Raw genomic sequence first — 22,218 nt, 5'->3', positions numbered from 1 at the left:
AATAAAGTAATTCACCTGTGCATGATTAATGATGCCAACAAAACATGAACTTCAAGGAATAAGACTTAGGGGTGATTTACTAAACATTCTAAAAAGATAAAGTGGAATTGTTGTCCATAGCAACCTATCAGATTCTAGCTATCATTTACTAGGTAAAATAAAACTAGAATCTAATTGGTTGTTGCGGGCAACACTTCCACTTTACCTTTTTAGAAGGTTTTCGTAAATCCACCCCTAAGAAAGCATTCTGTGCAGTATACTTTACTAGCTACACTAGCACAGTAAGGGGTTAAAATAATCCACGTCTACGTATAACATCCAGCTTGCCCCTTCATCGATGTTTCTGATTTACTTTAATCTAAACCAATTGCAGTCACGATGCCAAAATGACGTTCTCCCCAGAAAATCTATTTACTGGAACTCTGGAGTTCCCCTGTGTTTTTCATCCCATTTTATAAGCCAAAGCTATGAGTATTAAAAGGTTGTGTATTTGAGACTTGCCAGAATGTAAAAAACTTGTTAGAAAGCCACAACAATATGACTTACAATCTGGGATCCAACCGTTATTTACCATCAAAGAGATGCAAAACATTTTCAATAGTGAAATCTAACAGCTGTAAACAGGATATCATGATCTCACTTAACATTAAATGATTTATTTTATATTACCGTATGCAGTACTTAAAAAACTGATTTAACCCACTGCGGACAAGTCATAACATGAAGCATAGGTAGTTTGTAAATTTCAATAGAATTACATCATTGTTGGTAAATATTTGAAATGAAGTGTTTGTGTTTATTTTTATGTTGTTTGTATTTGAAACTTTTTGTTGTTATCTTCAATATGTTGGTAGTATATTCTTACAACATGCAGGTGTTGATACTGCTGAATGTTAGCTATTAGCTAAGACCCTCATAGCAAGCAAAAGCAACAGTGACATGCATGCTACACAAGGGAACTACACTCAATGAAATAAAATGTTGAAAGATTTTTATATAGCTGTTGAATAATATCCCTTCCTTCAATCGCATGTATTTTCACCAATGAGAGATCTGTTTTCTGTGCGCCTCTTCTATAATGCCAAAGCAACTAGCTAGGATGTGTCATCTACTGCAAGTGAAAAACTAGTCAAATATTCTACTGACTAATAAATAGAGCCATGAAATCGACCTGGAAGCTAAGATTAGCATTGAAATTCTCAAAGGATAAAAATGTTATATGTGCACAGACAACAGTTATTTTCGATATAACAGATGTTGCAGTGGAAATAGGACAGTCATTCTCAAGTCTATGCACAGTTGTCTAAAACGTTGATGATCCTTGGCTGCAGTTCAGCGTGAGACGCTTGTTCCTTCATTCTAATTGCTGTCTGCCCTTACACAATCGACGACATGTGGTTGGTACAAACAGTAAATGAATGATTTCCCAACTTCCCTTCCCCCACATGAACTTACCACTTAACATGATCAAAAATCTATTGTGATTACTCATCTACAATTGAACGTTGAACGTGCATGACATACAAGCTGAGGATAGAAAGTAAGAATTCTATCTTGTATATGAGCGAGATAAGTTGTACTATAATCGGTTAGTTTTAAATACAAATCTTTGCCAGGTCTGCCATCTCATTCCTTTAATTACTGACATATGGCGAAAATGTACACATAGGTATGGGTGGCGCAGTGGTTAGCACTTCTGCCTTACAGCACTGGGGTCATGAGTTCAATTACTAACCATGGCTTTATCTGTGAGGAGTTTGTATGCTCTCCCCGTGTTTGTGTGGGTTTCCTCCAGGTACTCTGGTTTCCTCCCACAATCCAAAAACATACTGGTAGGTTAATTGGCTGCTATCAAAATTGACCCTACTCTGTGTTTCTGTTTGTCTGTGTATGTTAGGGAATTTAGACTGTAAGCTCCAATGGGGCAGGGACTGATGTGAGTGCGTTCTCTGTACAGCGCTACAGAATTAGTGGCACTATATAAATAAATGACGATGCTGATGATGGCTTTGGAGATATTGATATGTCATGTAATCTTATGTTCCTGAGCTTTTATACAGCCTTAAGTATATTTAGCTGGAAAATATGTCGATACCGTATGAGTGTAAATACTTCCACAGCCTTCTTATTGTACAATAATTAGGAAGCAGCCCAAGTATTGTAGTTCAAGACACATTGTAGAAATTATTTAACAATGTGCAGGAGAGATGCTGGCGGACCCATGCATACAGCTGCAGTATTAGTTTTACAAGTGTGCCAACAATAAACTTCAGATTCTGCTGTTTTAGAAAGTTTTTCAACCTTGTCCTCAAATACCCCTCACAGCGATGCCAGGTTTCAAGTGAGCCGCCTAATTTGAGGGCTGACATCGCAGTATATCTCAGGAGCCAGAGACCATCTGTGCATTTATAGACATGTTTCTGATAAGAAGTGCATTAATAACTAATAATTACCTCAGAATTAACCTTTCTCTAAATGGAACAGTCACCTCCACACAGTGGCAGAATGCTGGGCTGAACCAATGTTCAGGGTTTAACTAATGATATCAGAAAGGTAGAACGTGTCCCAGTGATGTCACTAGTTCCTAGAGAATTGAAACACTGAATATTGGATTCTCAGGAACATTGGTTTAGCCCACAAATGGTTGCAGGAAGAGAATTGTCATGAGTTCTGATTTTTATTCCATGAATGTTGCAACGTATGGAATAATAGTAGATGCTGGATAGGCCTTAGGGGTATATTTACTAAACTGCGGGTTTGAAAAAGTGGAGATGTTGCCTATAGCAACCAATCAGATTCTAGCTGTCATTTTGTACAATGTACTAAATAAATGACAGCTAGAATCTGATTGGTTGCTATAGGCAACATCTCCCCTTTTTCAAACCCGCAGTTTAGTAAATCCAGCCCCTAGTGCTTCCACCCATGATGCAATGTGAGAATCTTCTTAGGCAGCACATTTGTAGGACTGACATAGATGAGTTTCTCATCTCCCCTCTTGTCCTAGTTTATCTTGGCCGAAAGAGGAGTCACCTATAAGACAATGACTAGACTGGAGCTATAGCCTAATTAGCCTTAATATTTGTAAAATGTTAGGATGTATGCTATGCTTTCTCCTGCAGCCTCTGTATAAGCAGTGTGGTGACTGCCCACATGTATATAGATACTAGAAGGGGGAGCGGAAGTATCCTGTACCGCACCCCCCCCCCCCCCTCCCTTATCTACAGTGCTGCTAATACAGAAGTTGTAGGAACATGTGCAGGTGACTTGTGTTATATTATGCTTTCTTTTGCAATCAATGATTCTAGAGGACACTGAATGCCAGGGGGTTCAAAGGTTCTTTGGAGAGCAGGGGGGTTAGGCTGAAATAGCAATGGTGCCTCAGGTGCATAGGTGTGAGGAGCATCCCCTGGAACTAACAGTCTGCAGCCATTGATCTAGAAATATTTTTGTAACACTCTACAATCTAATTTTGACGTTTCTTTTTTTGGAAATAATGGAAGGTAGGGGACATATTTGAGCAATAATGTTTTTATTTTGTTGCTTTTCTGTGAAAACTTCCACAAATGTTCCAAACCATCACAATTGAGGTTTAACACCAGAGCCGTAACATAAAATTTTAGCGCCTGGTGCAAGAAGGAAAACTGCCACTTCCTAGCTCTCAATTTAAACCAAATGAACATAAAATATTCATAAACTGTGCTGACCTTCAGCGTTGCGCCCCTAGGCGGTTGCCACTCGCACACAGCCCTAGTTACAGCCCTGCTTCTCACCACAGGGATAGGTATAAAATCACTTCATTGTGCATGTAAAAACAACTTTACGATCCCTAACAAAACAAATGAGTGCCTCTAAGCCTGCCCGGTCTCTTCCTCTTTGACGCCCTTTAAGTATCAAGGACTCATAGAAGCCAAACTGGTTTAGCCTTTTAGCACTTTACTATATGCAATGTATGCACCAAATTATCCAGTAGCCCATTGTGTAACTGAATATCCACTCATGTAGATGTTATCTTGTGGTGCACACATGCATAATAAGGCACAAGGATTCTCAGCTTTTGTGCTAAATGACTCCCAGTATTATTAAAGTGACTGTATGTGATAGGGACAGGTAATGAGATGAGAGCTATGGAAGTAAGCAGTAGTTGAACAAATAGGCCACCTGATGCGTATACTTTACAACCTTTTAACATTGAATTCTGAGAGATCCTGAGCAGGGGGCGTGGTTGGAGGGCGGGAGGGGTGCGGTCAATCGCGTCATTTTGGCCCCACCCCGGCGACAAAAACCGTAATTTTGGCGTGGGGGCGGGGCCAAAATTACACGATTCACCGTCAGGGCCGGATTAAGGGAATGGAGGCCCCTGGGCTAAGGGGGCATCCATTCACCCATGAGGGCCCCCACCCCCCCGTGATCGGAGCTGATTGCGGCCCGCCCCCCACCCCCGTGATCGGAGCTGCCCGCGCGCCCCCCGACACTTACCTCCTTCTCCGGCGTGCTGTGCTCTCTTTACTGAGGAGATCTCGTGAGAGTGAGACTCACGAGATCTCCTCAGTAAGGAGACTACAGCGCGCCGGAGAAGGACTGCAGGGAAAGTGCTCAGCAGCACTGATCGCGCCGGGGGCGCCCCCCGCCCCTGACCGATCAATACTGCTGCTGAGCACTTTCAAGGGCCCCCTGGATGCCATAGGCCCCTGGGCTGTAGCCCAGTTAGCCCTATGGTTGATCCGGCCCTGTTCACCGTGAATCGCATCATTTTGGCCATCAAATAGCAGTATGGGGCATACTTGCCTGCTCTCACGGGAGTCCGGGAGACCTACCCGAATTTCGGGAGTCTCCCAGACGTTCCGGGAGAATTGTCAAGTATGATGATGCGGAGGCGATGGGTGAAAATGCTGGGTCACCGTCCTGAGGCCCCTGCTCTGTTCTCAGAAGTGCAAACTAGGGCGTCTTCTGAGGATGGTGCTGTATCCTCCCCCAAATTTTGACATGGATCCCAATGATGCCGTTTTTCACCTCTGACTCGAAGCCATAGACTGAGAGTCAGAAAGCGGAAGGAGCAGGACCCCCCATGACGTGACTGCGACACGAGGCTCCTGTCAAACTGCTTCAGGAACATGAGATGTCAAAAACTCCTCTATCTGAATCAACAATAACAGCCATACAATAAACAGGTTTGTTTCAGGAAAATGAATAATGTGATGGAGCTAGTTTACGCACACAAGACTAAGATAGCTACTGCTTGCTGATATTTGTTTTTTCTTAAATAAATATATCTGAAGCATTTTAAAGCACACGGCTTCAAGCTAGATCCAAATTGTGACCTTAAAAATTACTGAAAAACAGACGGCTGTTCATATACCTGGCTGGGAGTATAAATAATAAACATTTTCACACATCCAGCAAAGAAATCGGTGCCAATAAACACAAACATTGAGAAACAAGACACTCTTCTCAAGAACGGGCAGACTGCAGACAGCAAGATCCAGTGTAAAGCCCAAGAATCCTTCCTGAGCCAAATGATGCTTGTTTTCATAATTTGAGAGCGTCAAATGGTTTCTGCCTATAATCCTTAGTTACTTGGGCACTTCTTTTGCTGGCTTCACTGAGCTACATCTTAAATCTTAATATTGGTGGGGTTCAGCAACTGGCACAGTTAAATCGTTACATTCATGTATGAATTGTTTTAACTGGCGAGACACACTGTCTTATTTTTTGCTAAAGCTATGTTTGCTTGTGGGTTTATGTGAATCGAGGCCAGGAAAAAAAAAACCCCTAACCATTTCCCTTCGCTATGGTAACTGAAAAAGAGCTGAGTTTGCGAAACCTTGGGTCGGATGCCCACATAGGCTGGCTGGACACTTTTTCAAAACCAAGACTAAAATCGCAATAGTTGCAAAGACAAAACAACATCCATTTAAGTGCGGTGTTTGGAGAAAACAATGATTTGAAAAAAAATAAAGTTGAACTAGGGAATAGAGCATTATAGCTCCTCCCACTCCCTGGAGTTCAGCAATTGTAAACCAGGGCTGTGTCATGTGTTGGAGGGGGTGTGAACAGAAGAACCAATGAGATGTCGCTACTCTAAATGAGGACCATAATCTACAATCTTGCAGTTTATAAGATTATATTAGGCCGGGATACATATATACAGTGCTTTTTTTGTCATAGAACTCACAGAACTGAGTTCTGGAACCTTTTATCCATGGATTTTCCAAGTTTTAAAAGTAACTTTTGAACATTTGATGTTTGGACCATGAATCGCTTTGTCGAGCGTAGCAGGTCGGCGGCAAAATCATTAAAACGGTACATGCGGGCTGCTTGTGTGTCGAGTCCGATGCATGCGTACGTCATCCTCGCTGGTTGTGATGGCGCTGCTTGGCTTGTGGCGCTGCTCAGCTTGTGATTGGTCGTGTGGTGCTTACTACGGGTGGTGACCATTCTGTTTTGTTATACAACTGACATGTGTAGGTGTGTGTACAGTGATTGACTACGTGATGTGAGTTCTAGCACCTTTTTTCTTACAAAAAAAAGCACTGCATATATACCATACTTACGTGCAGGTTAGAATTCATTTAGAGGTAAAGGGTGCAAATTTGTATCTGGACAAACCATTGTACGATGCCAAGTGGGCAAATTAAATTTTTTTTTGCATGCAAGAAAAATACTACCTTGTTTTGCATGTAGGAAACCAATACTGAGCAGTTTTATTTTAACACTGTGCATAGAGTTGAGCTAAGACACGTGCGCTCCCAAATCTGTCCACACATTTAAATTTGTCCCCACGGAAGCTCAATATGGTTTTGCCAAAGTGCAAAATTGCACCTTCTACCTGGATTTACTGTTATCTCTAAATGAGGCCCATACTGCATAGGCTGCACATGTCAAAGTGACATGCATCGCCAAAAAGTAATAATAAAACTGTACGCGTGTTAGTAATAATCGTATTAGTGATGACTGCTAAATTGTGTTATTTATTGTTTGGTTTCACATATGAGGCTTTATGACATAGCATTACACACTGAGAGGGATTTATCGTACCTGACACCAGGGAAGAGAGCTGGAAAACCAGTTACAAAGTGTTTCTCACTAAGTACAACTTATTGTAATTTAGATTCAGACAGGAAAAGGAGGCAGTGGTTAAAAGGAATTTCCAACTTTTATGTAAATGCTTTATACCTGCCTTCTCCAACTCCTCTACTACATACATTCATTTTTTCTTTATAGCTTCTATGTTTATATCATCAGACAGTTTAATCTTTTTGCTACCCTTGAATAAAACACAAAGCTCACTTTTGATACAATTATATCTAATTCAGAGAACCCAGTAGAGGTGTTTCATAATCCAAAGAAACAAAAATAAACAATGTTGCAAAATTATAGAAATACATAGGTCAAAAATCCAAATGTAAGCCACAAATATAAAGCAGCTTATCAAGTACAAGTTGGAGGAGAGCATATATGAGCCAATAATTATCAATTATCAGAAGTGGGACAACCCATATAAATTGGCAAATTGTTGTGACACAAATGTTTTAAAGGTTGCCTAATTTTGTTTTTTTATTAAAGTACAATTACAGACACAGTATTAGCAGTCAGTACAAGAGTACAAAGTATTAACAATCATGCAAAAGAGATTTAAATGACGACTTTGTATTTTTAACTGTTTTAAATATGAGGGCACGAGGGACATTTAACGCCAGAAGACGGTCTGAATATTTTTAGCCAGGTGACACTTTTTCCTAATGTTCTTTAACTTTGTGATGGGCCATTCTGATCCTTTTGTGGCTCAAAGCGACATGTCACACCCTACAAGGCTAAGCACACGGCACAAGGGTATTGTGTGTAGCAACACTGATCTGGGATGTCTGTCACTCAGGCCCGGCGCTCCCATTAGGCAAGGTTAGGCAGTTGCCTAGGGCGCCGGGCTCTGGAGGGCGCCACAGATTAAAAATTTCTTTAAAACTGTGCGGCGACCACTGACCATACCTTTCACGGCCGCCGCACAGCTTCACATACATCCACAGGGAGGGGGGGAGGGACTATTGGTCACCACCACCGCCGCCTCTCTGCTCCGTCTCCTCCTCTCCACTCACTGACTGACTGTCGGGCGTGACATCATCATCACGGCCCGACAGTGTCAGTGAGTGGAGGGGAGCAGACGGAGCAGAGAGGAGGCAAGTTAGAAGCAGGTAAGAAAAGACACACATTTTCAAAATCGGCACCCCCACCCTGCACACTTACACACTATTTTGCAAGTGTGCAGGGTGGGGGCGCCGATTTTGAAAATGTGCCGGGCGGGGGACGGGGTGCGCCGATTTTGTAAATGAGCCTAGGGCGCCACGGACCCTAGCACCGGCCCTGCTGTCACTGACTTATAGGGAAGAGACGTAAGCCTCAGTCTAAATAAAATCAGTTTCAGTCTCTAGAGCATATCTCCAGGACTAGCATCTCATATTTGCTAATTTCCAGAATGTTGACATTAATTGTTTCAAGGTTCCAAGGAAGCAAAATTATGTTATACTTTGTTTAGATGTCTATTCAGCCACACTTTGTACTTGTAAATACATGTGCATTTATGTTAATTTAGTACGAAATGACTACTTGTTGAATTTCTTAAGAAGTCTGTTCTTTAGCACGTATACATATAATATATATTTCCTGATATTGGTTTTCCCTTTCAGTCAAATGAAACTTCACATTCAATCTAAAAACATTTTTCTTTGCAAATGTTAAACCGTTAACTAATTGAACGAAAAATTCTAGCCCATTTGAAAAAAGATATAGTGAATTCTATACTCTTTTCAAATAACTTAAAGTGCCAGGTATATTGCTTAGGTTTATCACAGTCACCATGGTAAGCTTACATGACCAACTGTCTTAAATTCTTCTGGTGAACATTCATATACAATCCATCTTGTTGCCTAACTAATCACCAAAACAGGACATGAGTTCCACTGGATGCACCAGATTGATTTGGGAGTAAGGTTATTTTTTTTAAGAACATTTAACAAAGGCGAAGAGGAAAATGATATATTTAACACTGCATAACATATTTAAAGGATAACACCACCAAAAACTAAAAATTTTGTTTTCGGTGGAGTACAAAATTAAAAAAAACAAAACTGAACGATTGCACCATTCGTTGGATTCACAGTAGTCTTTATTGGGTCTACAGGATTTATACTACACTCCGCTCTCTTGTTCCCATTTTTAAAATAAGACTAGCAGTTATCAATTCCCCTTAAGAGCATAAAGCTAAGGATTTTAAACGTTTTTATTCATGAAATTGCCCTTTAAGAGTATCCTATCACCATTCAAGATCCATTTTACTAGGGTCTGATAACTTTGTTGTATTTAATATTCCTGTTTTGAAGTGGGTGGGAATAGAGAAACCTGTAACCAATCAGATCATCAGAATGATGATAACAGCAGGAGATGAGTGCGCTGAAATTGAGGCAGGCAGTTACCTGTCCAATTGTGTGACTGTGTCAGTAAGGACGGAGGCAGTGCCATGATGTGAGGTGCCCAATGGCAGTAAAGGTAAGCCATAGACTGAGATTTAATTATTGGAATGAACACAGTCCCTCAAAAAGTAGCAATGTGATGTTACTGTTGAACCGGTACAGAAACATTGTGGCTTTAAAATTAAATCTATATGAAATGATATTCATACAAAAACAGTAGTGATGTGAGACTTCTATTAAACTGGTACTGAGAACCAAAATGTGACATAATAGCATAATGTTTGGTTCTACAAAACTAAATACGTTATACTACAGTTACGGTCTATGAGGTAGATTTATGAATCCTGCTAAAAAGGAACAATGGAGGTGATGCCCATAGCAACCAATCAGATTCTAGCTATCATTTATCTAGTACATCTAGAAAATGATAGCTAGAATCTGATTGGTTGCTATGGGCAACACCTCCATTTTTCCTTTTGATGGTTTGATAAATCTACCTCTAAGTTACTTGCAAATTCATGTATATCTATGCTTATTTTTTATTGTGCAAAAAACAAATATCGGCGACTTGCAGAATGTGCAGTTTGATACATTTACGCCTAGGAGTATAATGATAACCACAGAATGATATTGAAGCCGATTACAGCATATGGATTAAAGTAAAGTTTTAAACAGTAGTTTTAAACACAAAAAAACTGTCAGATGATCTAGTTAACACGTTAAAAGAAACTCATAGACTGGACAGAGTCTCAGTAGTTACATAAGATCAAAGCTGAAAAGAGCAGCGATTCTAACATAGGGGGGAAGAAAGTTTTGCCCATCTGGAATAGTCATTAAGAAAACAGATTGTCTGGGCACACGCCAAGGTTTAAACCTGCTATTTTTGGATCAAGGCCATGCTTTGTGTTTAAAGAAAAAAGTGTTTTTTTTTCATGCTATGCTGTGGTCCATTACCTGAAGGTGTGATTCAGCATTTACCTTACTTTATAGCTTTTTTTATATGTCTAACATCACACACTGTGAAATCTGGGTAAATCTGGGGAATGTGTAGATAAAGATAAATAAGATATTTTAATACCCGCAGAGCAGTGTTCTCCAGTTATCTCTGACTCATCTATGTGCTCATACAGGGAAAACCTAATTTATTTGTAAGTGCATATAGTATGCCAGTATGTGTAGCAGTCTACCTCACTGAATTGTAATAGGAATATAAATATGTCTGACAAGGGTACGCATTACTCAGGATAAAAATCAGCACTATGTACAACGAGCATCAAATTAGTCATGTTATTAAATAGTATAAACAAACCCCTCTTGTCTCTTTTTAGAGGAAATGAGTACATTTTTATTTGCATAACATTCTCATAGTGATATGAAGCTCTATTTATCATCCTTCCCGATAGCGTGACAAAAAGTGTCTAAGGGAATAAGAGGAATAACCCTGGTGAAAATTGCCTTCTCTCTTTGATAAAAGAGCTCAAAGACCAATTTTTTTGTATTAAAATTGTACTAATATGGAAACCGCTAACAGAAAATTTCAGCCTACGCTAATAACTCACGAATCATAACCTCCAGTAATATAAGCTATGTGTATAATTTATGTTGTACAATTCTTGAATTTATTTATTAAATTGTTATTTTACACTGTGAAGTTGAGTTGCCACTTTAGCCTTATCTTCCTGACCCCAGAAATGACAATTGGATAAATTCCCTGTATCATCTCTGATTAGGAATGCCACAGCTTAACCACTCTTACAGTAAAGAATCCCTCCTATGCTGACTGTGAAACCTTCTTTTTTCTGTTTCCAATTGATGACGTCTCGTCCCCTTGGTAGGAAAAATGTGTTAGATAAATCTTTGTACTGACTTTGAATATATTTAAACATATTAATTAGATCACTGCTAAAGCTGGGTACACACTACAGGTTTTTCACTCGATTATCGTGTCAATCACACAACAGACGTCTGTTAGGTCTGATATCGCATTGGTGCACATTCCCACAATCATGTTTTATCATACCAAAGTACATTATATCATTTGATTTGATTTTATAAACAGGCTAAAAATACTCTATAAACGATGGAAAGATGTCGGGCAAATGTGGAAGTGTGTACGCACTCACAACCAGCAGTGTAGGCAGATTTCCATAGAGTGTGCAGAGACACAGTGCCTGATTCATTAAGGAAAGTTAAGTAAAAAAATTTGAGCAAGTAGTCTCCTGGACAAAACCATGTTACAATGCAAGGGGTGCAAATTAGTTTTCTATTTTGCACATAAGTTAAATACTGTCAGTTTTTTCATGTAGCACACAAATACTTGATAGCTTATTTGTACACTGAAATTTAAAGTTGATACTTGTGTGCTACATGAAAATACAGGCAGTACTATATGTGCAAAGTAGAAAACTAATTTGCACCCCTTGCATTGTAACATGGTTTTGTCCAGGAGACTACTTACTCAATTTTTAACTTTCCTTAATGAATCAGGCCCACAATCTTTTTTTAGCTGATGGTTATGAGATATGAAGAGCACAGATCTGAAGGTAAATCGTGTAAAACGATGTAATTGTGTACACATGAATCAACATGCTGATCGGGACTTTCAGATGTCGGTAAAATCGTTAAAGATATTTCATCGGGGGAAATTTTCTGTAGTGTATACTTAGCTTTAGGCTCATTTTTTCCAAAGTAAACAAATCTACTTTTTCAACCTTTCTTTATAATTTAACCATTGCATTGATGAGTCTGCTCATCTCTGAATCTTCCTGAGTTTTCCTGTGTCCTTTTACAGCGAGGTGCCCAAAACTGTTCTCCATATTCAAGATATAGTCTAACTTGTTACTATAGAATGGTAATACTGTGCTTTCATCCCCCTTTTTGTGCATCTAAGAATTGTTTTCACTTTTGCAGCCACTACCTTGCAGTGCTGATATTCATCTTTCTGTAGCTAGTATTTTGTTGTCCTTTTCCATTGTTTTCTTAAGTGTGTAAGAACCATAATAACAACCACAGCCTATGTGCATAAACATATTTTTTTTCTAAATATTTATGTAGTAAGCTTCTATCTACATAGCTTAGTGTCATCAACAAATATAGAAACCCGACGTTCTAAAATGTCAGGAATAAAAAGGTTGAAAAGAACAGGGCCAATAATGACCTCAGCGGCACTAAACTAATGTTCACTCATACTTGCCTACTCTCCCGGAATTCCCTGGAGACTCCCGAATTTTGGGGAGTCCTCCCGGACTCCCGGAAGAGTAGGCAAACCTCCCAGATTAGCCTAAATTCACGGCATTGGGTGACGGGGCTTAATCGTGTCATTAAGCCCCGCCCCACTATTCAATGCATTTTATAGTGGGGGTGGAGTTATGGTGACGCAACGACGTCACCATGCCCCCTCCTACACCCTGTCACATGACTTCTCCCCCAGGATCTCCCGGGTGAGAAGTTTTGAAAGTTGGCATGTATGTGTTCACTAATAACTTTAGGATATTATTGCATCTAAACTTAGTGTATAATTGCATTTAATTATTATACTGTATTACTTTATTAAAATAATAGAATTAAATATATTAATGAATCAATGAAAAATTTAACAATGTAGCACATCTGAGTGAAAGATCATGTGTATTACAAGATAAGTGCTCACATGCAGAGATTGTTTTTTGGTAATTAAATATATGTTTACTAGTATAATGTAAAGGTATAATAACATTACAATCCTGGAACTAAACAGTTTCCCCAGCTCTCCTCCCCAGTGTCCATGCCCTTGAGTTAGAACCACCACTCTTGTATTTAAGTTTCCAGAGAGATCAGCCAGAAAATGGGTAGATTTAAAGAGAACTGTTATACATTTATATGTTTCTTTCAAAATGTCCAATTACAGGTGTTTCTAATCAATCTGAATCTTGTTTCTCATTTATCCTATTTTTCAAAGCCTTGGACTTACTTTATAGAGCCCATGTCCAACATCTCGTTTTTTGTCCTCCAGTATTCCCAGCACTCTTCAAGGAGTACATCTACTCTCCACTCTCAGGAGGCACCTTCACAAACTAGAATTGTGAGTAGGTGTGTAGAGAGACGGGAAAATCTGAAGTAGTCCAAAACATACTTGACCATTCTCCCGGACTCTTGGGAGAACAGGCAATTCTCCCGCAACCTGCCTGCAGGGAGCCTAAATGACGCGATTGTCATTTTGGCCTCACCCCAATGATAAAATGTCAATTTTTGTTGCTGGGGTGGGGACAAAATGACGCGATTCACGGCGCCCTGCCCCCTTCCGCCCTCCCACCACACCCCTCATTATATTAAGCTTTTATATTACGTCCTAAAATACTGCTAAATTTATGGCTTAAATTAATCATGAGTCAGAGCACACTGGGGACTTGAGTCATATTGAAACGCAATGTGAACGCAACTTGCATTGAAGAAACACGGACATACGCCTGTATTAAGGTACAAGCGGATCTCAAGAAACGTTTCCATTTGAATCTGGGTATAAATACGCTCTGGATACACGTTACTTGTCATATGCAGACAAGCAGAACACATTGCAGGATATGTACATGCATATCATGTCCCATCTGAACGCAGGCAACATTTTTGTTTTTATAAAATTCATTTACAACTATTAATACTAGAATTATTATTACAAATATATGTAAAGAAAATTTTGGGGAATTTTTTTTACTTAACATGGAATACATAATTCAGGATCTTGATAATAATATAGTTTCTCTTTCTTACAAACACATGTTGTAGCATGTATACGTGATAGTCATCACTATCACTCAGCACTTACACACCTGTCCTGTAGCTGCTGCAAGTGATACGGCTACCTAAGAGATGCCCAGAGCCTGAATCAGACAGATGTGTGTGTACTCCATCTCGACCTCGGCTCATTCTTACTATAAATTGCCTACATGCGTCCATCCCTTCCCGACCCCGTTCCATCCTTCGTAGGCAGTCATATGCGTTTGGACATAAGTTGGATGGAATTGCGCTGTTCATCGTAAAGTCCGTTCTGAGCATGCGCAGAGCAATTTCACGCAAGATATTGTGTTTTCAACATTTGTTTCACATTGGTAAATGTAAAACAATGTAAAACATAGAAATGTGCGTGTCTGCCAGTGCAAATGGAAGGAACACAATACTTCCTATTAAAAGAAAAGGAATAAGACCCAATGTTTGTCAGCTCAGAAGTGGTGCAAATATCAAGTTCCTTTGTGGTATAGAAATGGCTGTTCTCTCCGCATAGCATGAGAGACCCCTCAAAATTCACTCTTTCTACCCCCATTGCACCTTAATAATACTGCTTTGTACAAAGGAATCTAATGTTTGCCTTGCTTCACAAAGATATGCCATAGTTGCCTACTCTCCCAGAATTCTGGGAGGAGTCCGGGAGAGCAGGGCAGTCTCCCAGTTCCATTCCCCCTCATTAACACAGAGGCGGGGGTGGGGTTTATGATGTGATTCCAGCATGATCGTGGCCCTGCCCTCTGCTGCAATAGGTCAGAAAATTATAACTGTTTAGGGGCGGGGCTAAATTACGAGACTCACCAAGCTCCGCGCCCACACGCACACCTCCTCCCGGATGCCAGCTGGCTAATGTTGGCAAGTATGAGATATGCACATCAGGGCAGCCAATCTGTACTTCGCAGGGCACTCTCTGCCCAACATCTCCCATGTCGCATGATACCACATGACAGCACACTACTGAATATAAGCAAAACATTATAAGGCTTTCTAGTAAAATACAATGGTAAGTGTAGTGAACTTAAAAAAAATGAATTTAATAACAGTTCTCTATTAAGTAACATAGAAACTTAACCAAAAAGCCCCTGGAAATAACCTGTTGCCCACCACTGTAGTAGGTAGTCACATGTGTGCCCCTTCTTTTTAATCAATAATGCAAAATGGAAGAATGTATATGCTGTGACACCTAGTTCTTTTTAACATAGGTATTTTTCCATTGTTCAGAAAACTATCCCTCTAAATACTTTTGCTGCCACATACAGTTATCTGAGCTGCTTGAGTCTATCTTGCTTGCTTTGCTGTTTTAATGTTTGTTGCCGAGCAGCTTAAAAAATGTGCCATAAAAATAGTTTAAATAATAGTGTAATTAGGGTTTCAGCAAACACCCATGTAATCCGGTGTCTTCCACTTTACTGTAAATGTAGGCACATAACTGAAAACACTAATACTGTATGTCTTTCCATTCCCCAGAATCCTTAGTGCCCTGCGGTTGCCATGGCTAGCACTTCCAATTAATCTTCTACGTCTGTAAACAGTGGGTGTTTTATGGAGACCTGAACCAGGGGTGAGCTAGGTAACTTCAGGTCAAAAATGTCAATGTGACACTGTTTAGTTTCAACTTTTTACTGTTAAATTTAACAGGACTTGTTTATATACTCCCTGTTTATCCAGTGCTGAAGCAATATGTTTATAGAAGGCTGTGACAAAATGGACAACCACATAACAAATCTATATCCGCGCACTGGCTACCAGCCCTTTCAGGAAGTGGAATGTGGGTGACTGGTATCTCTGACCAGTGGGTATATTTGCTAAACTGCATGTTTAAAAAGTGGAGATGTTGCCTAGAGCAACCAATCAGATTCTAGTTGTCATTTTGTAGAATGCGCTAGGATCTGATTGGTCGCTATAGGCAACATCTCCACTTTTTAAAACCAGCAAATTAGTAAGTATATACCTTGGTCTCTGTGGTTACAGTAGGATATGGCACAATTATTATTATTATTATTATTATTATTATTATTATTATTATTACTATTATTTATTATTATTATGCCATATATACAATATTTTCATTTTTCAATATTCACTACTGCTGTTATATGAAGAGAAAAAGACAAATAATTTAACTTGTATAACTCATTGCTGTCTACTCTCCCTTCCGGGAGACTCCCGAATTTTTGGGAGTTCTCCTGGACTCCGAGGACAGCAGCGCAATCTCCCGCAACCTTCTCCCTTTGTTTGTGAAGTGTATGGGGGCGGGGCTAAAAATGTCATCATAACCCCACCCCCTGCTGTGATAGGCCGATATAGATAACGCTTGACAGGGACGGGATCTAACGGGGCGATTCACGTGGCCACGCCCCCATTACAGAGCCCCCTCCTGGACATGTTGCCAAAGTTGGCAAGTATGGTATAACTGTTTCTGCCTCTCTACCATTTGTTCCATCTTCTAAATCTAAGTTGATATCTGTATGTCAATAATTAACATTTCATGATTATGAAGTTCTATGAAGTGTGGATGGTTCTTTATAAAATGAATAACAAAAAAAACTCCCAACACTGTTACTTTGACACATGAAGCATGAAGGTAAAATACAGTGTTTAGCGTTACCATGACGTTCAACTGAAGGTCTGATAAAAGTAAAGTGGGATATAGCATTACACCCCCCCCTCCAATACAGGCAACTGTAGCCACATCTCCCACAGCTTTAAAATAGTATACTAATGGGATTTTATAAAGGTAAAAAGCAAAAATGTCAGTCAGATCAGCTGCTGTGACATCACTTACCTTGACACTCTGTATGACTCCAGCAATCCACATAGTACTTTTCTGGAGAACACATTTTTGAGCTTCTTACTCACATCCTGTTGGTTCAGAGAGATAAGCATCTCCCTCCTTACATAACAACATAAAGCCTAATACCCACTGGTATCAATGTTGTACAATGACCTGGGGGTAAATGTATCATACCCCGGTTTTTTCAAGTCGCCGGGAATCGGCGAGTTGACAGCTAAAATTTAAAGCGGCGCTGGCTTGTAAAGGCATTCCCGGCGAGTTGACAGCTAAAATTTAAAGCGGCGCTGGCTTGTAAAGGCAAGTTTGCCTTTAAAAGCTAGTGCCGCTTTAAATTTTATCTGTCAACTCGCCGATTCCCGGCGAGTTGAAAAAACCGGGGTATGATACATTTACCCCCTGGTGTTTGTACTGCTAGTATAATGCACAAAAAAATATCTTAAAACGACAACCATTGTTTGCAATGACCCCATACTGCAATGTCACTCAAGTTTGGGAGCATTGTGTTTTTCCAAACTCTACCTGCTCCTAATGCAAGTTAAACGTGGAGATCAATGAAGTGACTTCTAATGCAGATGGGTGAAAGATAACATGATAGACATATTTAGTTAAGTGTAAAGCCTCTATATCATAAATTAAGTAGATCAGTAACAGCCTATTTTACATATTAAGATCAGAGTGAGTTTAATTGCTCTTTAAAATTAATCAGAAATCACAGTGCCGCATTGTAACAAAATTACTTTATGTGAAAACACTTTGAAATGATTGACAAAATAACTGATTTTCATTTACAGTGTCTCTTTAAGTTACTTTTTTATTCAGCCCATGTACAACGTGCCAACAATGACATCGCCAAAACTGCACACAAACGTCTAAGAAAACAGGTTATATAACATAACAATGTGACTGGTAAGAATACAAATATACAAGTTTAGGTAATCCAGGCTGCAGCTCACACTCAGGACCTCATTTAGAGTCGGACGCAAAGTCCGTGTAAGGAGTGTAGGAGTGGGAGTGTGCCGCAGCTTGGTAGGGTATTACCAGGGGCGGATTGGGAACTTAAAGTGGCCCTGGAAAAAATTATTGAAGTGGCCTCATGTGGGCGGGGCCAACTTAAATGTAGGTGGGGCCAACACAAAAGTAGGCGGGATTTAGAACTTGGAATTTGGTTGGGGAAACATTTAGGAAAACCTTGATATGATGACTTAATACACAGTGGGTCATTTCTAAAGCAGTGCAGGAAAAAAGCTGTAGCCCCCACACATATAGTTTTTCTAGATGTAGCCCCTTCACATAGTTTTCCCAGATGTAACCCCCTTACATATAGTTTTCACAGATATAGCCCCCTCACATATAGTTTTCACAGATGTAGCCCCCTCACATATAGTTTTCACATATGTAGCCCCCTCTCACTTACCTTAAGTATCAGGGCCGGCGCGCTCTGCAGTGTTGCTCCGCAGACATGATCAGACAGACAGGAAGTAAATACTTCCTGCTTCCTGTCTGATCGGTGCACAGTGCTGTAGGACCCACAGTGCTGCAGCACCAGGCAGCCTCGCAATGCGTGAGGCTGCCTGGTGCTTACCACTGACCACTAATTTTTGGATTGTTGCCCTCCTTCCGACCGCGCCGGGTGACACAAAAAAAAAAGAAAAAATAGAAGGCGGCCTCGTTAGGCCACCGTCCTCCCGGGGAGCTTCCCGGTAAAGGTAATGGCCAATCCGCCCCTGGGTATTACGAGTGGCAAGCAACCCCAGTCGCGTCCCACTCTTAATATCCTATCAAGCTGCGAGCAGTTCCTGCAGCTAGCTAATGCTTGCGCCACCTAATTCCTGCCGCACAGCTTCAGCCCTGTTTTGACGTGTGTTGCGTCTCCGCATCACTGCGACTAGGATGCATTTACATGGTCACGCCTTCACAAATCCGTGTTCCTCCCATTCTCTCAAAGTGAGTCGCAAGCTGTCACAAGTGTTAATTGCGTCCAAGATGCAGGCGGATTTGGTGCTTTCTGCACATGCGTGGTAGTGTTTTTTTGTTGGATGCGCCTAAAATAGTCTTTGCGTCCGACTCTAAATGAGGTCCTCAGTGTCATCTTTCTCAAGCTAAGGAGCTTGTCTCTGTGACTGAGCCATTGTGGGCTGGATATCTAGCCTCTGGGATATGGAGGTGTGCAAGTTGAATTTTTTCTTAGAGAACATTTCCAAGGGTGACATTAATGTGCATGTATCCCCATATCAGGCACTTACATGAACATATCTCAGGATGCTGAGTGGTGGCATTAGCTATTGTACTGGTAGCGTGCGTTAATGAGAAATAAATCATCAAAAACATTTTTTAAAACACATTAGTGGCAATGACCCCCCAAAAAACATTTATTCTGCTTCTATTGCATAATTAACAAATAAAATTGTTTAAAATATTGATTGGACCACGCTTTAAAGGACATTCTTGTCTTCTAGATGTAACCACCTATCTGCCAGTGGGTTACGCTGTTTCATCTGTGTAAAAAATTTCCCAAAAAATAGATAAAGTATAATGTTCCAGTCATGACATCATTATTTTAGCACGGACCATATTCAGAATCTTATGTTTTGTGACGTTTCAGAGATGCAGTTGGTAAAACACCCACATTCCGCTGTACCTATATTATATTCTGTTTGTAGGTCAGCTTCTTTTTCACTTTGGAACTTTCCATGACATGCTCCTAAGATACACACATGTGAATGAATTCACACATTTCCCTGATTTTTGTGTATTTGCTTTCAAGTTGAACAGACCCTGTTAACTCAGTAGGACTATTCCCTGATGGGCAGTGATCTGTCGCTGAGTCTCATTTTTAAGTGATTACATTCCCAGTAAATCATGCTGATGGAATGAGTTAGAAATTCTATCCAAATGTCTGGAGGAGGACTTGAGGATGTTCCTCCTACGCTACAAAGATGTTTTTTTTTAATTGCTGCAGTAAAGATGAGTCTTAGTTGTGTCTCGACTAATGCATCTTTTCTTCAGCTCCTCAAGCGCTTCTCCTCTACATTGGCTCCCTATCGCAGACTGCATTCAAAACTTTTATATCCCTAGGGGTATATTTACTAAACTGCGGGTTTGAAAAAGTGGAGATGTTGCCTATATCATCATCATTTATTTGTATAGCGCCACTAATTCCGCAGCTCTGTACAGAGAACTTTCTCACATGAGTCCCTGCCCCATTGGTGCTCACAGTCTATAGCAGCCAATCAGATTCTAGCTGTCATATTCTATGGCCTTAAATGAATCTAAAAAGCCATGCACGGGAATACTTATTGCCGTTCTCTAAAGTGGAAATTTATTATTTTGTAAAAGAAATTGTATTCAGTGCTGCACCTGTGCCGTAAAGCTTTGTTAGACCCAAGGCAGCTGCCTCTTCTGCTTCTTGTCCCAGCTGTAGGACCAAGATCTAATTCCATGCCTATTCCCACCAAGCGGTATATTTACTAAACTGCGGGTTTGAAAAGGTGGAGATGTTGCCTATTGCAACCTATCAGATTCTAGCTGTCATTTTGTAGAATGTACTAAATAAATGATAACTAGAATCTGATTGGTTGCTATAAGCAACATCTAAATGTTTTCAAACCCGCAGCTTGATAAATTTACCCCCTAGTCTAAACCTAGAAATCCCTCAGCAACCGTCTTACATCTCTTCCTTACTCTACAGGTACCCCCCCAAATTGAGCCTCCGCTCTATACATATGCACCTTCTCACTTCCTCACTGATCACCTCTTCTCACTCACACCTTATCTCGTGCTGCACCTATTTTTGGAATTCTGTTCCTGCTGTCTCCTTGCTGTTAAATGCACCCTCAAAACTTATCTCTAGAGGCAAGCATATACACAGTCCCCAGAATTACTCGCTCTACTCACAGGAGCAAACGCAGGATTTGTAGAGGAGGGTTTCCACACCACTCCGCCAGTGGGCGTGACCAGCATGCATGGGGGCGTGGCTATAATTTTAGACAGTGCTTGGCAGCTCTCCAACTATTCCTATCCACATAATATACATGGGCAATGCTGCGTGGACTACTGTTAGATGCATGCAGCTCTCCTTTTTCAAGCAGGGCTGTGTGAAGCGGGGGCAGTTTCCAGCCACCTCAATTATACAGTGCCTCAGGCTTGGAGGGGGTTTCCAGGCACTAGTAACCCCCCTCGGTTTGCCTATCACATGTTTTCTCACCTCTTGTTACTACCCCTCTTCATTTAGATTGTAAGCTTTTTGAGGTTCCCTTTGTCTTATGTTTATGTAAATGTTAACAACATGTATTTTTTATAATGCTGCGTATAATTTACTTACTGCAGAAGATTTTAGCGTTTTATAAAAAATAATAACCTGAAAGTTAGAAAATACATGCGCAAATGCATCCAGGACTGGCTGGAAAAGTGGTTAGACTCCTCTTACAGCTTCCTGCCAGTATCACCGAGCAGCGGAGTATCACTGATATTTATTAATAAATTGCGGTGATACATGATCTTGTTTTTTTCTTCGCTTTGTCCTTTATATTAAGAAGGTTATCACTGATTTTCCAGATGACTTTGCATGGCGGAGCTTATTTATTTAAATGTTCCAAGCATACTAGTGCCACAGTGATACTTCTTTATAGCTATAATATAATTTATGTAATAGTTACCTACTCTCACAGATTGTTCATACAGGGACAGGTTTTGTTATATGATTAGCAGAATATATTTTACTGTAGTGTTTTCTAAGGAGATTAAGTAATGCATTTCAGGAAATAGACCTGGAATACAAGAAAGATGCCACTCTCCAGCATACTTTGGTGTAGATGTACTAAGGCTTCTAAAAAGGAAAAGGGGAGGTGTTGCCTATAGCAACCAATTAGATTGTAGCTATCATTTCACTGTGCATGTGCAAAGCGATAAGCTGCTTCGTACATACACAGTCTGACCTGGTGAAAGGTTAAGTAACTCTTACAATTATGGGCACTATCACCGGAGCAGTCCCAGTGATAAAATAATAATAAACTACAACAATCACCTTTCATAACGATAATTGGCGCATCATATCGTAAGGCTCTTTTGTATATTGCAATCTCTCTCCAGATACTGCCAGTACTGGCATGATATGCTATACACAAACGTATGCTCCAATTTTTACACAATCTACTTCCAGGAATGTTTAGTGTGGGGGTTGATGACTATGTTGAAATTGTCCTTTAT

At 40.2% G+C, this 22,218-nt stretch overlaps 1 protein-coding gene across 3 annotated transcripts in view; it reads left to right on the top strand.

Annotated features, from left to right (window-relative positions):
- PDGFRB (platelet derived growth factor receptor beta) overlaps positions 1 to 22,218 on the top strand; it is an 86,373-nt gene that overhangs the window by 5,797 nt on the left and 58,358 nt on the right. Inside the window, exon 2 of one of the 3 annotated variants that reach the window (XM_075210042.1) lies at positions 15,687 to 15,780. The exons of 1 other annotated variant lie outside the window; for it this stretch is intronic. The gene's annotated coding sequence lies outside the window, so the exon portion shown is untranslated. Of the gene's footprint in view, positions 1 to 15,686; positions 15,790 to 22,218 lie in introns of all 3 variants that reach the window. One more of the 3 variants, XM_075210041.1, reaches the window with a different exon arrangement.

Source organism: Mixophyes fleayi, chromosome 4 (assembly GCF_038048845.1).
Source record: "Mixophyes fleayi isolate aMixFle1 chromosome 4, aMixFle1.hap1, whole genome shotgun sequence".
Taxonomy (NCBI): domain Eukaryota; kingdom Metazoa; phylum Chordata; class Amphibia; order Anura; family Limnodynastidae; genus Mixophyes; species Mixophyes fleayi.
Note: the sequence above shows the minus strand (reverse complement) of the source record. Positions and strands in the feature narration are given on the sequence as shown.